Raw genomic sequence first — 13,910 nt, 5'->3', positions numbered from 1 at the left:
AATATTTTGGCAAACAGCCAAACAAATAAGGAATTTATTGATCATTCCTATACTTAGGGTAAACTATAATTAATATAATCTACCAATAATTATTTACATAACAGGTAAATATTATATAAAATATCAAACAAGTTACTAAGAAAAACACCTGCTTAAAATAGGCGTATTAGTCCCTCAATTGAATACAACTTTCTCTCTATACCTACACTGAGCAACAACTTCAATTCAATTAATTAACTCAATAATTTACATATTAATGCTGTCATTTATTATATTTTGTAATGCAACAAGATATTTGCTGAGATCTTTGATATTCGACGTTCATTGTAATTGATTGTGCTTAACGTTTACTAATTTGGTAAATACAGAATTAGCATAACTTGATATTTAGGTTCGCGGAAGATTCCGTTGTCCAAGTGTGTCCTTATCTCAATATTTGTCTGCATATATTACACACACGAAAATATGTTTTATTCGATAATTTACATGACGGACACGATTTCATAAATTGATTTATATTAAACGCGGCTTTAAATCATTGAATATGCATTCAAAAGAACTTTCGATATTTTTGATAAAAATATCAAAGATTCATTCACGACATGTTAAGCATGCTTGACGTCACAATATAAAATATAAAGAATCTGTTACTAAAAACGAACGAAATATTGGTGTCGTTTCTTAAAAGTATTACTCAAAACAATCAAATTTTAATGCTCCCAGAAATGAATTGCTACAAATCATTTTTCATCTGATTGCGCAAGGAAATAGCCTGTAAATAAGTATTATTGAGTAAAAGAATGGAGTTTTAAATTCATTTCAGGTTCCTTCGTGGAAATTCTCAAACTTCCTAAGTAATCTCAATCCATGTCGAAACTTTGTAATAAAGTAACTTGTAACAGCGCCTACCAGACGAAAAGAAATTCTTGTAAACGATACAAGTAGGTAATAGTGGTATATCAACTTTTTATGATTCTTTAAAATGTTTACTTAATATCTCTTTGAAAAAAAAAAGAAATGTCTATTTACATTTGGTAAATGGCCGCTTATAAAAAAAGCTTTGGTACCTTTGATATTTAAAAAAAAAAACTCTCAAATATTTGACGACTAGTTCACACTTCACACGGGCATTTGAAATTGAATACGACGCTTTGACACAATACCCGTAAAATGCAAGCTGTTCCAGTGTGTAATAACAGAGCACATGCAAGCAAAATTGTGGCACATTCACAGCTATGGCACATTCATAACCATACTATTCAATGATGCGAGTACAGATAGTTTTATGTTTCGATGCATGTGACTCACGGTCCGATTCGAATGATTTCGAATATTCTAGCTATTCAAAGGGGGAACGCTGCCAGTATCTTCGGAACCATGCCTAAAGGGGCTCCTTTTAATAATATATTTTAGTTATTGAATTATTATTATGGGTTATGGATCTATATTTTTTTTCTCAGCTAATGCTGGTAAATGTGAACCTAGCACGGGCTTACGCCAAGTGAGTAGGTTCATTGTGTAGTGTTGTAGGGGCTAGAGTAGTGGATGTAAGGAATCGTAGCACTATGGAACAGGTGTCGATTATTACAGATTTTGTAAAGCTATGTATGAATATTTATTATATTACTAGCCGTACTCGCCCGCTTCGCTGGGCATTAAAATTATTATTTATTGTCATTATTATTAGAGAGTCCAACACTCATATAAATATTAGCCTATCAATTAAATACATGTATTTTCTACATGGATACCAAGTTTCAAGTCAATCGGATGCATGGTTCAATAGCTATAACGGAACATTCGTAAAAACTACTGTAGATTTATATGTTAGTATAGATGTGAAGGTCTGGATATGTTTCAATGAATTTCGTGCAGAGTGCTAGATGATATCCTGTAAGATTAGTTTCGCAATTTGTAACAATTTAATAGCAGCGAAGTAGTTGTTTGTTTGCTTCATCCATCCACTTCATTCGCTGCCTGTTTCTGCCAGCAACGGTGGTTGCAGGTATATTATATTATTTTATAATATACCTGCAACCACCTATCTTTTAAGGTTTTTAGTTTTAAGTTCATTGTTAGAGTTAATTGTCTCATATATAGTTATAATATGTTTCTAGATGAATTTGTTTTTAAATAAATAATAATAACGTTGATTTGAAGATATATTCAAGTGTCATTGATTTTTTGATTGGCGTCTGATGCCCACCGAACGGTGAATAAGTTCCGTTTCTCCTGGACATATATAATACCAGGGTCACGCAGAGAGGTCGCTTTTGAAGAACATCATGTAGAACCGAAGAAACACCGAGAAAGTTTATTGAGTCACAATGAAGGGTACGTTAAAGTACTTCGATTAACAGAGATAACAACCTCATTTTTAGAACACTTCACAAAGAGTATGTAGTACAAATCATAGCTAGGACCAGTCTTTCAGTGACTATAAGAGACACCATCATCGATAATTATCATGTTCGTCTACTACTACTACTTCTAATCTGAAATTTTCGCTTATTTTATTAAAGCTGACCTGGCAGACTTCGTAGTGCCTCAATCGATAAATAAAAGACCTAAACTTTTGTATAAAATAGACTTAAAACAAACAAAAGGAATCCGTCCGACGGGGGCTACATCAAAGGGAAAACAAAATTGTTATTTCTATTTAAATCCGAGCATTTTCTTGATTATCTACCTTTTAAACCTTCTCTGGACTTCAACTAAAAATTCAAGACCAAAATTAGCCAAATCGGTCCAGCCGTTCTCGAGTTTTAGCGAGACTAACGAACAGCAATTCATTTTTATATACCTATATATAGATAGATGTTGAACGAAAACATGTAGTAATGTAGAAAAAGAGACTTAGAATTCATATCTCAAAGTGAGTGCCGGCATTTATGTCGTTGATGTCTATGGTGACGACCTCTTTAGAGCAAACGGGCCGTGAGCTCGGAATACATGTCATTAAATAAATAAAAAAAGAATTTATTATTGCAGAACAAAATAAAACTATTTCGAATCGTACAAGATAATGCTTTCCTAATAGCTTCTACAGGAAGACTGCAAATGATCGATCATAATTTTAACAAAGTTTACCCAGAGCCCACAAATAAGAAGTTCTTTACTTAGTACATAAAGTAGACCTTACAAGATAACATATCAAGTCTATTGTAACCATTATCAAAGAACTTCAAGCACAACTTAGAGCTAGGAGTAGATTAGAGTTCGCAACTTTCACTCAACGTGACTTTACTCGGTTATTATGACAATGACTTTATTGCACTTTGTAACTATATGTTCACGTGCGAAACCTCAGTTTGATTTATTCGTGGTTGTTTTAGAAATAATAAAGGTGACGTTAATTATGTTTATTTGATTAAATGGAAATACAGCGTCGAGTGTTTTTCACGAAATGATATTATGATATTCTTTTTATTTCCCTGGTAGGCAGACGAGCATACGGCCCACCCGATGGTGAGTGGTTACCGTCGCCCATGGACTTCAGCAATGCCAGGGGCAGAGCCAAGCCGCTGCCAACCGCAGCCAAGCCGCTGCCAACCGCTTAATTAAATGATCATATCATTTAATCAATTACATACATACTTATCATTAAAGATGAGATTGTTTTAGCGTGCAAAATAATAATCTCTGTAACAAATATTAACTACCTATGCGCATATTTATGACCTTGAAACAGATTAGCTTGTTGATCGACTAGTTAGTAACAATGACTATTATTAATACCACGGAAGCCAGCCACGACTATCGATCAATATGAAACCTATTTTGTAAAAAATAAATGCAATAGTTTTCCCCCTTACTTTCTGCATCTGGCTGGCGCTACCGCTTTGCTATACATATAAATCTTTTTTTTATTGCCCTTGTAGGCAAACGAGCATACGACCCACCTGATGGTGAGTGGTTACCGTCGCCCATGGACTTCAGCAATGCCGGGGGCAGAGCCAAGCCGCTGCCTACCGTTTAATACTCTCCACAAGCCTCGTTTGAACAAGGACATGTCATAGCGCTCGGGAAACACCGTGGAGGGGAGCTCATTCCATAGCCGGATGGTACGTGGCAAAAAAGACCTCTGGAAACGCACTGTGGATGACCGCAGTGTATGGATGAACTCTACTCCGGTGGCGGGCGGTGCGATGGTAAAAACGAGATGCCGGTATCATCTCGAACAATTCCTCAGAGCATCTACATACACATATCAATTAGTAATGTATTTAGTATATATTAACATCAACTTATTCAGTTATGAAACGACGTGTGTGTCTAACTTGCGCTAACAAAAATTCTTTGAACTGTTCGTGCCTAATAAAGATAGCGCTGAGCTTACGAACCTGATACCATTGTACTTAGCGCTTTTTACTTACAATCCGATAGTCAGCAATTTAACAGGGCTTGTGATATATCTGGTAGGTTGGTGACAATGGTAACCACTTTTGATTAGATGATTACTTTTTACTGGTAGTAGGACCTCTTGTGAGTCCGCACGGGTAGGTCCACCGCCCCGCCTATTTCTGCCGTGAAGCAGTAATGCGTTTCGGTTTGAAGGGTGGGGCAGCCGTTGTGACTATACTGAGACCTTAGAACTATATCTCAAGGTGTGTGGCGCATTTACGTTGTAGATGTCTATGGGCTCCAGTAACCACTTAACACCAGGTGGGCTGTGAGCTCGTCCACACATCTAAGCAATAAAAAAATAAAAAAAGAAGAAGGGGGAATGCTTCGCCTGCATTCGATCTTTAAACTACAGCCATAAATATTTAAGACACTGACATTAAAATTTCATTTTTGTAATTATAGTAGTAGAAACTAAAAATACCTTTATTTGCGTTGATTGAAATGATCGTAATTTTTGTAAGATTCGTTAAAGGGAAATTTTATAACATCTGAAAAAAAAAACATATTATATGCACATTCATTTACTAATTATGAAAATAAGTTTATGTTAAGTAGAGTAAAGTAAAGAAAATTAATCCTCCGCTACGATCTTTTTCTAAAATGGAAGTGTCCTTTTAAACTAAACGTGAACTCGCTATTTCATCCGCATTTAATTTAAAATTCAAAAATAATGGAAATCCGCACATTTTTTCTTTCTTTAAAATAACATGTAAAGGTTTAATTGTTGCCGTAATGAAAAATATATCTTAATAAAAAGAATCCCCTTTTAGGTTTGTGAATATTTTTATGTAAATACTAATTAAATATGTATATTGTACAAATGAACGAAATGCCAATGAAAATAACGTCTGTCCTCAAGAGGAACTCACCGGCCGCCATCAACTTTAATAATATAGTTCTAAAACAATTCCGGATTCTTTCGATGCCGAGGGTGAAAGCTGAACTAAAATAAAATAGATTTTTTGCAAAACGGACACAACTCGAATTTATGGAAGTCATAAATTATAACAAGTATGAAACCAAAAATGTGACAAAACCGGTCTACCTATGTTAATATGTTTTTATTTCTTGGTTTCCTTAGCTTATTAGATGCTCTGAGTTTGGAGATTTATGAATGTGACATCCGTATGACGCGGTGTTGTATCGAATGTCTTGAACCAACAGAACACTGTGTACACAACGAATTGTACAATTTTTATTTTTATTAGATATAGAGTGTACGGTTCCGAGTGCTAATATTTATTTTGAATTAATTAATAATTTAATAAAATCATCAATAAACGAAAAAAAGAGTACTATTTAGATATTTTGTTTTGTTTATTTGGTAGTCTATTAATTTAACTATTCATGTGAAGTAATTGATCATACAACACTAACGGCAAACTTTCGCTAATTCGACATGGTTTGAATCAATTCTATATGGTACACCCTGTATTGTTGCCCCTACAAAGGTAGATATCCTGACCCTTGATGCCACGAACTAATCGCGTATTCCTGTTTGATGTTTTTGCCTCTTTTTCGATATTTCCATATTTTTTTTTCAAGGTTAGATAATTCAAGCTGTGATGTCCGTGGGCTACATTAATGTAGTCTCATGTAGGTTAACCTGTAAATATCAGATAGACCACTAGTTCTTCTGTCTACATTATTAAATTAATAGAACCATTAACCAACTTATGCATCAATACTTCGCAAGAAACCGGCCACATTTTCTTTTCATTGCCCAGACAATATTAGTTTAACTAGTTACAATATTAGTTTACCCTTTTTTTCAGCCAAGAACATGACTGTGTTGTTTTATTTTCACCACCACTTGGTCAAACAAAAGATGTAAAAAATGCACGTATGTAAGTAAAAAACATAAAAGCAATACTAGATAGAATAAGTTTGTCCTCTTTTTGTAGTTTGTTACTAATCCGTTTCCATGTTTGTTGCCATATTTTTTTAATTCTATAAATCTCGCTCTAAGTTAAATAAAATGTATCAAAAAAATTACGTTTTTGTTGTGAGAGTTTAATTTTCCCTCTTTTTTGTGTTTTTTCTTTTCTTTTCACTACACAAATTTAGCTATTCCGTTATTCGAGTTAATTATGAATTCTTCCATAATAGAAATGCACTTATGACTAACAACTGCACTTATTTTTAAAATACAATGATAAAAATGTTGAATTCTGCACAAGTTTTGTTTCAGTCATTAAACAAACATAAAAATTTGCTAATCGTGATCATAGCTGACGAAAAACTATAAAATAGCTTGGGGTAATGTGAACTGAATAGTTTTTATCTGTTTTCGAAGCTAAGTGCAATAGGCATGTGGTGGACTGACCATGAGTAATGACACTGTCAGGTCGTCAGCCGGAATGTGAACACCGCGCTGCGTGGCACATTGACCTTAGATCAAGCCACACGTGCTAACCTTCCCGGATCATTCTGCAATTTATATCACTCACGCATCACTGCTGAAAGGATTTCAAAAAATATTTTATTTAATCAAAACCATTTACTTTCTTAACAAATTTTCATTTTATTTATTTAATGGAAGCTCGCTGCTAGTGATCTCCAAGAACAATACTCATGAATAGATCAGATTCGGCTTTATAAGATGATCTTTGAAATCTGTTTTGTGTCCAATATGTTAGTATAAAGTTGGAAGAATAATAAAATTTCGTTTTTGGAACGAAGTTTCTTATGGGACGATGCGGTACCCCACCCTAACCGGGAAAAAGCGTCCGTAACGTAAGATTATTTCTATTTAGTTTGTTATTAACAGATGTCACTGCACGTAAATTCAACAATTCCTGAATCGCGGTGACGAGATGTTACACAGTTGATAGACCTTCCCGTATTTCTCTTGCTAAATCATACTTACCTGGCGTAGGGGATACCGTGATCATGCAGGCGGTTCCCTCGGGCGAGGCTGCTCCATTGCACTGCGGAGTGGTTGACCCTTGCGATTATCCCTAATGCGGATAACTCGGACGCGTAATTTTTGTTATTTATATTATATATATATTACATTATTTATAGTCTTAGCATAATGGCTATACAGTGTCTAATGTATAGTCTACGTGATGACGGTTATTATTATTATTCATAAAACAGCTGTTTCTTTGTATATTATTATTATATATATTTTTATAAACCATTGTGAATAAAATAAAGTTGATAACTTTGTAGTTTTTATTTTTATCAATAAAAAAATCATAATAAAAAATGTATACCCGAATAATTATTTTCTTTATTTTTCGTATAGAACTTAAAATTAATATTTTTATAATAAGGAACTTCGTTCCTATCCGGTGTCCCACGACACCACACATCTTTTATTTTCTACCTTTGCTGATAGCCTTGAGATGCTATATCAGCGTTACCCTAGCGGTCCACTCTCGGGGCTCAAACCAGGAGGTGTTGTTAACACTGGCCCTAACAAGAGTAGTGCTTCGCAAAATCTACCACCGGCTCGGAAATGCAACCTACTGAGAAGATCCGGCGAGTAGAAACTCAGTGGGCTGTGTCTGTGGGTTTATACTCGCCGAGCCCTTCGTCGCAAGCGACGGGTTCGACGTAGACGGTGACTAGTAAAAATTTCGTCAAGCACGAAAACTATAAAGTATCGATCCGATTTTGAAAATAAAATGTTCAACGCGAGATTGTATCGTAAAAGTGCGAAAGTGCGATTTTCGCTTCATTAGGCGCGGGTCGCGGCTTCATTAGGTATTCTAAACCTTTACATAGTAGCCGTAACTTTAATGATTTGACCTTGTGCTTTTCGAACTTGAATAACACTGAACATTTTGTTTGATGACATGCCAACTGAATAAACACGTCATCTTCGATTAAATAACCTTTAAAAAGCACAGAAACTGGGTACTTGACTAGTCTATACATTGCCTATACGCGTCTATTTGCTAATGTATATGTAGTATTAGTAGTAGTAGTGGCATTGTCAAGGACATTTATGGTAGTTGTGCTTAAGGTTCCTGGTCTCACATTACGCGCTATCAAAAAAATATTTCAAACATTGCTTCCGTTCAGCTTTCTTGCAATTCAGAATTGCGACTATAATATATCATGAAATGCCATTATGGATTGAAAACTTGTTTTAAATGAAAACAATTTGCTACTGCTTCTAACCAACAAAGTTCCAAATTACAAGAACTGCGCCATCGTCCACTCCGTATCCGTTTCGTGTTCGAACGATTTATTTAACAATTTATGGCTGCTTGAGAATCTGAGTCGAACCGGATTTATTAAGGTAAGCTCCACAAGAATTTATTACGTTGTTATATTCGAAACAAAGAGTGAAAAAATGTAATGGACCAGTTAAAGCACTACTAGTATGACACTTTTTATCATTCTCATAAATTTCAACAAAAAATATCACGCTAAGTGATTAGATTCATTTACTTAATCTTAGCTTAGAACTGATTTATATAAAAGCTAATATTCATTTTTTTGTTTATTCCTTTGACCACTATACGTTCCTAAAACATTAATCAGATGGTAATGAAACTTGATACAATTATCGTTGGCACTCCAGGGCATGTTTCTGTTATAATGTATTAATCATCGCAGAATAGTTGGCGTGCGACTAGCATTACAAAATTGGTATTTTTCATACAATCAGCGATAATCCCAGCAGAACGTGACTAAATTTCGCAATCGTCCAATGAAATGTGTTGACGGCTTCAAACTCACAGTTTCCTTCTGTAGTCGAAAAATATCCCAGACCAGGCCAGTGGTACGTTAATATTCTGATCGCTCTCTAAAGGCTTCCGATATCAGATATAGAATATGCAATTATGTGACCTCGTAATAATGCTCATTTTTAAAGATTAGGGTAGTGATAAAAAAAGGGAACTAGCACTTCATTTCTCAAAAGTACTCAAAACCCAATATACAATAATAATTTTAATTAATTTACAATTGCACTTCATGTTGTATTTGGCAAATGCAATGCACATGGTAAAATTTGTTTCTGTCTTGTTTAAGTTTTAATTTTTAAGTTTTCTCTTCGTATCAGACGCCGGCAGGTTGAGTGAATGTATTTATTTTTTGTTTATTAGTATTGTTTATGTATATATATATATATATATTATTGTTAGTGTTATATATATTTTTGTTACTTATTTGTGTTTATAATAGGTATTATCTTTATGTTGAATTGTAGTGATAGTAGTGACTATTTATCTATTACTTCATCCAGTAGCGGAAGTGAAGATAGCTTCTTGAGTATCCCTTCTCTCGCAGAAACGTTGGACTCTAATTTCTCCGATGTGCCTAGGAATCTGAATGTAGTTCACATAAATGCGCAGAGCATTCCGGCTCATTTCTCTGATATGCTGGTATCTTTTGATATAAAAAACATCCATGCTGTATTAGTCTCCGAGTCTTGGCTTAAACCGTCTCTTCCTTCTATCTCGTATTCTTTACCCGGCTTCAACCTAATTCGCAATGATAGAATCGGCAAAGGCGGCGGTGGTGTTGCCATATATCTACGCTCCCATATACCATATACTATCGTTAGCGCCTCCGACCAATCACCCTTGCCGAATGTCAGCGAGCACTTGTTCATTGAAGTCGGTCTAACACATGCTAAAATCTTACTTGGAGTCTTTTATAGCCCATCTCTTCACATTAATTATTTTTCTTCTTTTGAAAAGGTCTTGGAAGACCTACTTCCTTGCTATGAGCACACCATAATTATGGGTGACTTCAATACCTGCCTTCTTAAACGTGATCATCGTTCTTCTTCCTTAGAAAGCATTGTCACGTCGAGCAACATGCACATTCTCCCACTTAGCGCTACCCACCATTTTCCAAATTCTTCCCCATCCCTGCTTGATCTCATCTTAGTTTCTTCCCTAGAGCATGTTGCCAGGCACGGACAATGCTCAGCTGACTCTTTTTCCTACCATCATCTGATTTTCTTATCCTACAAAATTCGGCCTCCTAAACGTAAACCTACTGTTATTCTGCAACGCAATTTTGGTAGAATGGACATGGATGCATTTGTTGCGGATGCCAAAACTGTAGATTGGGAGCCTGTGATAGCGGCTAGCTCAATCGATGACCAAGTGGCAATATTTAATTCACTAATGATCAGTTTATATGACATCCATGCTCCCTTAAGGGCGATAAAAATTAAACATCAGCCGGCGCCTTGGATCACTGACCATATTAGAGATCTGAAGAGGAGGAAGTCTGCGGCTAAGACTAAGTATAAGTTGCGCCCAACCGAGTTTAACCGAACACGTTATGTTAAGATCAGAAATCGTTGCAATATGGTGTGTAGAGACGCTCAAAGACGTCACATTCATGATTCCGTTAAAGTTGAAGATCCAGCAAAAGTCTGGAAATTTCTAAGGTCATTAGGAGTTGGTAAATCTCGTCAAGAGTGTAATTCTACAAACATTAACATTGATCAGATGAACATTTTCTTTACTTCTTCGTCTTTATTAGATGACGTTGTTAAGTCATCTACCATTAATTCTCTTTCTAACATTACCGCTCCTGACCATTCTTCTTTTAAATTTCGTCAATTCACAGCTTGTGATGTTCGAAGGAGTATCCTTTCTATAGCGTCCAATGCTATCGGAACAGATAGTATAAGTCGTAATATGGTCATCCCATTAGTTGATATCCTGCTTCCTATTCTTTGCCACATCCTTAATTATTCAATTTCCAACTGTGTGTTTCCTTCTGTTTGGAAAGAAGCACAGATAATACCTCTGCCAAAAAAACCTAACCCTAAATCCTTTTCCGACTATCGACCTATATCCATTCTTCCTTTCCTATCTAAAGTCCTCGAACGCCTTATCCATAACCAGTTGAGTTCGTTCCTTAATAGTCATGATCTCCTGAACCCCTTTCAGTCCGGTTTTCGTCCTGGCCATAGTACAGTCACTGCTCTGGTAAAAATCACCGACGACATACGCCTGGGTATGGAAAACGGTCAGTTAACTGTGTTGACACTGCTGGACTTCAGCAATGCATTCAATACGGTTGATTTTGACATACTACTTGCCGTTCTTCGCTCCTTCAACATATCTCCAACTGTGATTGAATGGTTTCGTAATTACCTGTACGGACGCCGACAGTGTGTTCGCCTTGGTGAATCGATTTCATCTTGGTGTAATACATCTGCCGGAGTGCCTCAGGGTGGCGTTTTATCTCCTCTTTTGTTTTCTCTTTTCATTAATTCAATATCTTGTAATCTCACTTCGTCCTACCACCTTTATGCAGACGATCTTCAGCTGTATTGTCAAGCTCCACTTCCTCAGTTACATGATGCTATTCGAACTATGGATAGCGACTTACGCGTCTTATCTGAGTGGAGTAACGCGTACGGCCTTAAACTGAATCCAACAAAAACGCAGTGTATAATTGTTGGCAGCCAAAGGACATGCAGTAAGATAGAGTGGACACATCTGCCCCAATTGTCTCTTGACGGGATAACCATCCCGTTTAGTGACACCGTTAAAAATCTTGGTGTTATCATTGACCGCAGTTTGTCATGGGGACCACAACTGGTGTCAGTCAGTCGCAAACTATTTTCCTCTGCGGGTTCCTTACGTAGGTTGCGTAATTTTCTTCCAACATCTACTAAAATTGCACTTGCACAGTCTCTGTTACTCCCCATTATTGATTATGCCGACGCCAGCTATCTTGATCTAACCGAGGCCCAGCTAAATAAACTTGAGCGGCTTCAAAATTTTATCATAAGGTTTATATTTGGTTTACGCAAATATGACCACGTCTCTGAGTATCGAGTTAAGCTCAAGTGGCTTCCTATTCGTTATCGCCGGAATGTTCATATATTGTCTCTTCTTTACAGTGTCCTGTTTAATTCCTCGTCCCCGCGCTACCTTCAGGAACGTTTTGATTTCCTACATACTGCAAGCTCTCATTCACTCAGGTCATCGGAGAATTTAATGCTGAAGTTTCCGGCTCACGGGACGTCATTTTATGACCATTCCTTTGCGGTTGAAGCTGTCCGTTTATGGAATGCGTTACCTTTAAGCGTTAAACAATCGTCCTCGCCGGAAATTTTCAAGTCCAGATTGAAATCGCACTACTTTGCTTCTATGATATAGCTGTATAAGTTTCTACTTCTTTTGTATTTTATCTTGTATATTTTTAGTATTTATTTGTATTTAATCGTATGTAAGTTTATCTTATATGGTATTTATTTTTCACATGTGTATTTAAGTATATATTTTTATGTAAGTTTATTAAGATATAGCACCGTCCAGTTAACTTATTCCTCTCCCTGCAAGGTTGCCTGGAAGAGATCGCTTTCAGCGATAAGGCCGCCGATTTATATACCGACTTTTGTTTTATTACTTTACTGTGTACATATTAAGGTGTTATATAAATAAAGAGTTATTATTATTATTATTATACAATATCAAATATGAGGGTTTTGAAATCTTTTAAAACTGAGATTAGTTAGTGATTAAATTGCTATTCAAGAAGGAATATGGCCAATCTGTTAACTTGTATATAGGAACTACTATCTAGAATTATCTGATTCTCCATCTCAAACTTTATGGACACTGCTGAAAATCCACATTCAACGATTAAAAAAAAAACTTGGATAACGTGTCCAAAGTTTAGAAGCACAGTTTTGAAACTGAAGTTTTAATTACAAGTCAGCCCTCACATAGCGCTAGTTTCGAAGGTACAATCTACCCACTAATTGGGGATTCGTTTTGTTTCTCATAATTGCGCATTCATTTCGGTTTTACCTTGCTTGTTTTGTTTTATTTTTTGATACTTCAAACACGTGGAAGATTTAGTTATTATAACAAATTTTATAAAATTTACGGCGTAGCTTTACAAGACATTGGCCTTTTTTTTAAAATAGTCAGTCTGGCTTTTAAATAAGAGGCTAATTAGCCTCCTTCATCCGTCCACAGTAGGTAAATTGTGTCCAAAAATTAATAATAAACGAGCTATTTAGTATTTGAAGAATTAAAGGCACAAAAGTAGACAAAATTATTTTTAAAATAATAATACGAAGTAGATAAAAGTAGCGGAACCCTAAAATCATTCAAGATGTTATATTTTCTGAAGTTCTTAACATAAAAATACGACGCTGCACAATGCTGATAAGACAACTGTAACCTTTACCATCGTTTTTATAAAGAATATAAAAGAGACAATTATCATGGTAAACACATGTAAATCCAAAGTATTCTATTGAGGTATATTAACCCGAAATAAATTTAAAAAAAGCTGTGGCCAATGTAACGTACATTCACTCACATTATGCTTTATGAATAAAGTATTTAGGGTCATAGATGCTAACCCAACAGATCTACATACATTCAGTCTTCAACAGCAACTGATTATCACCAATAATAGAAACGTACACATAAAATCCGAATAGTGATACACGATAATCGCGTCTGCGGATCAGGGATAGATAATTTATATTGATCCGGGAGCTGGTAGTGTGCCATCAATACTGATAGGGCTGCAATTAGTTGTCCCGGCCT

At 35.7% G+C, this 13,910-nt stretch overlaps 1 protein-coding gene and 1 non-coding gene across 2 annotated transcripts in view; both read left to right on the top strand.

Annotated features, from left to right (window-relative positions):
- LOC101746954 (lachesin) overlaps positions 1 to 13,910 on the top strand; it is a 126,211-nt gene that overhangs the window by 40,605 nt on the left and 71,696 nt on the right. The window lies entirely within an intron of this gene.
- Positions 7,269 to 7,428, top strand: LOC119628698 (U1 spliceosomal RNA). The gene has a single exon (XR_005244846.1). It is a non-coding gene; the product is annotated as a U1 spliceosomal RNA (small nuclear RNA).

This window comes from Bombyx mori, chromosome 6 (genome assembly GCF_030269925.1).
Source record: "Bombyx mori chromosome 6, ASM3026992v2".
Classification (NCBI taxonomy): Eukaryota; Metazoa; Arthropoda; class Insecta; order Lepidoptera; family Bombycidae; genus Bombyx; species Bombyx mori.
The sequence above is the reverse complement of the archived record's forward strand: the minus strand, read 5'-3'. Positions and strand labels throughout refer to the sequence as shown.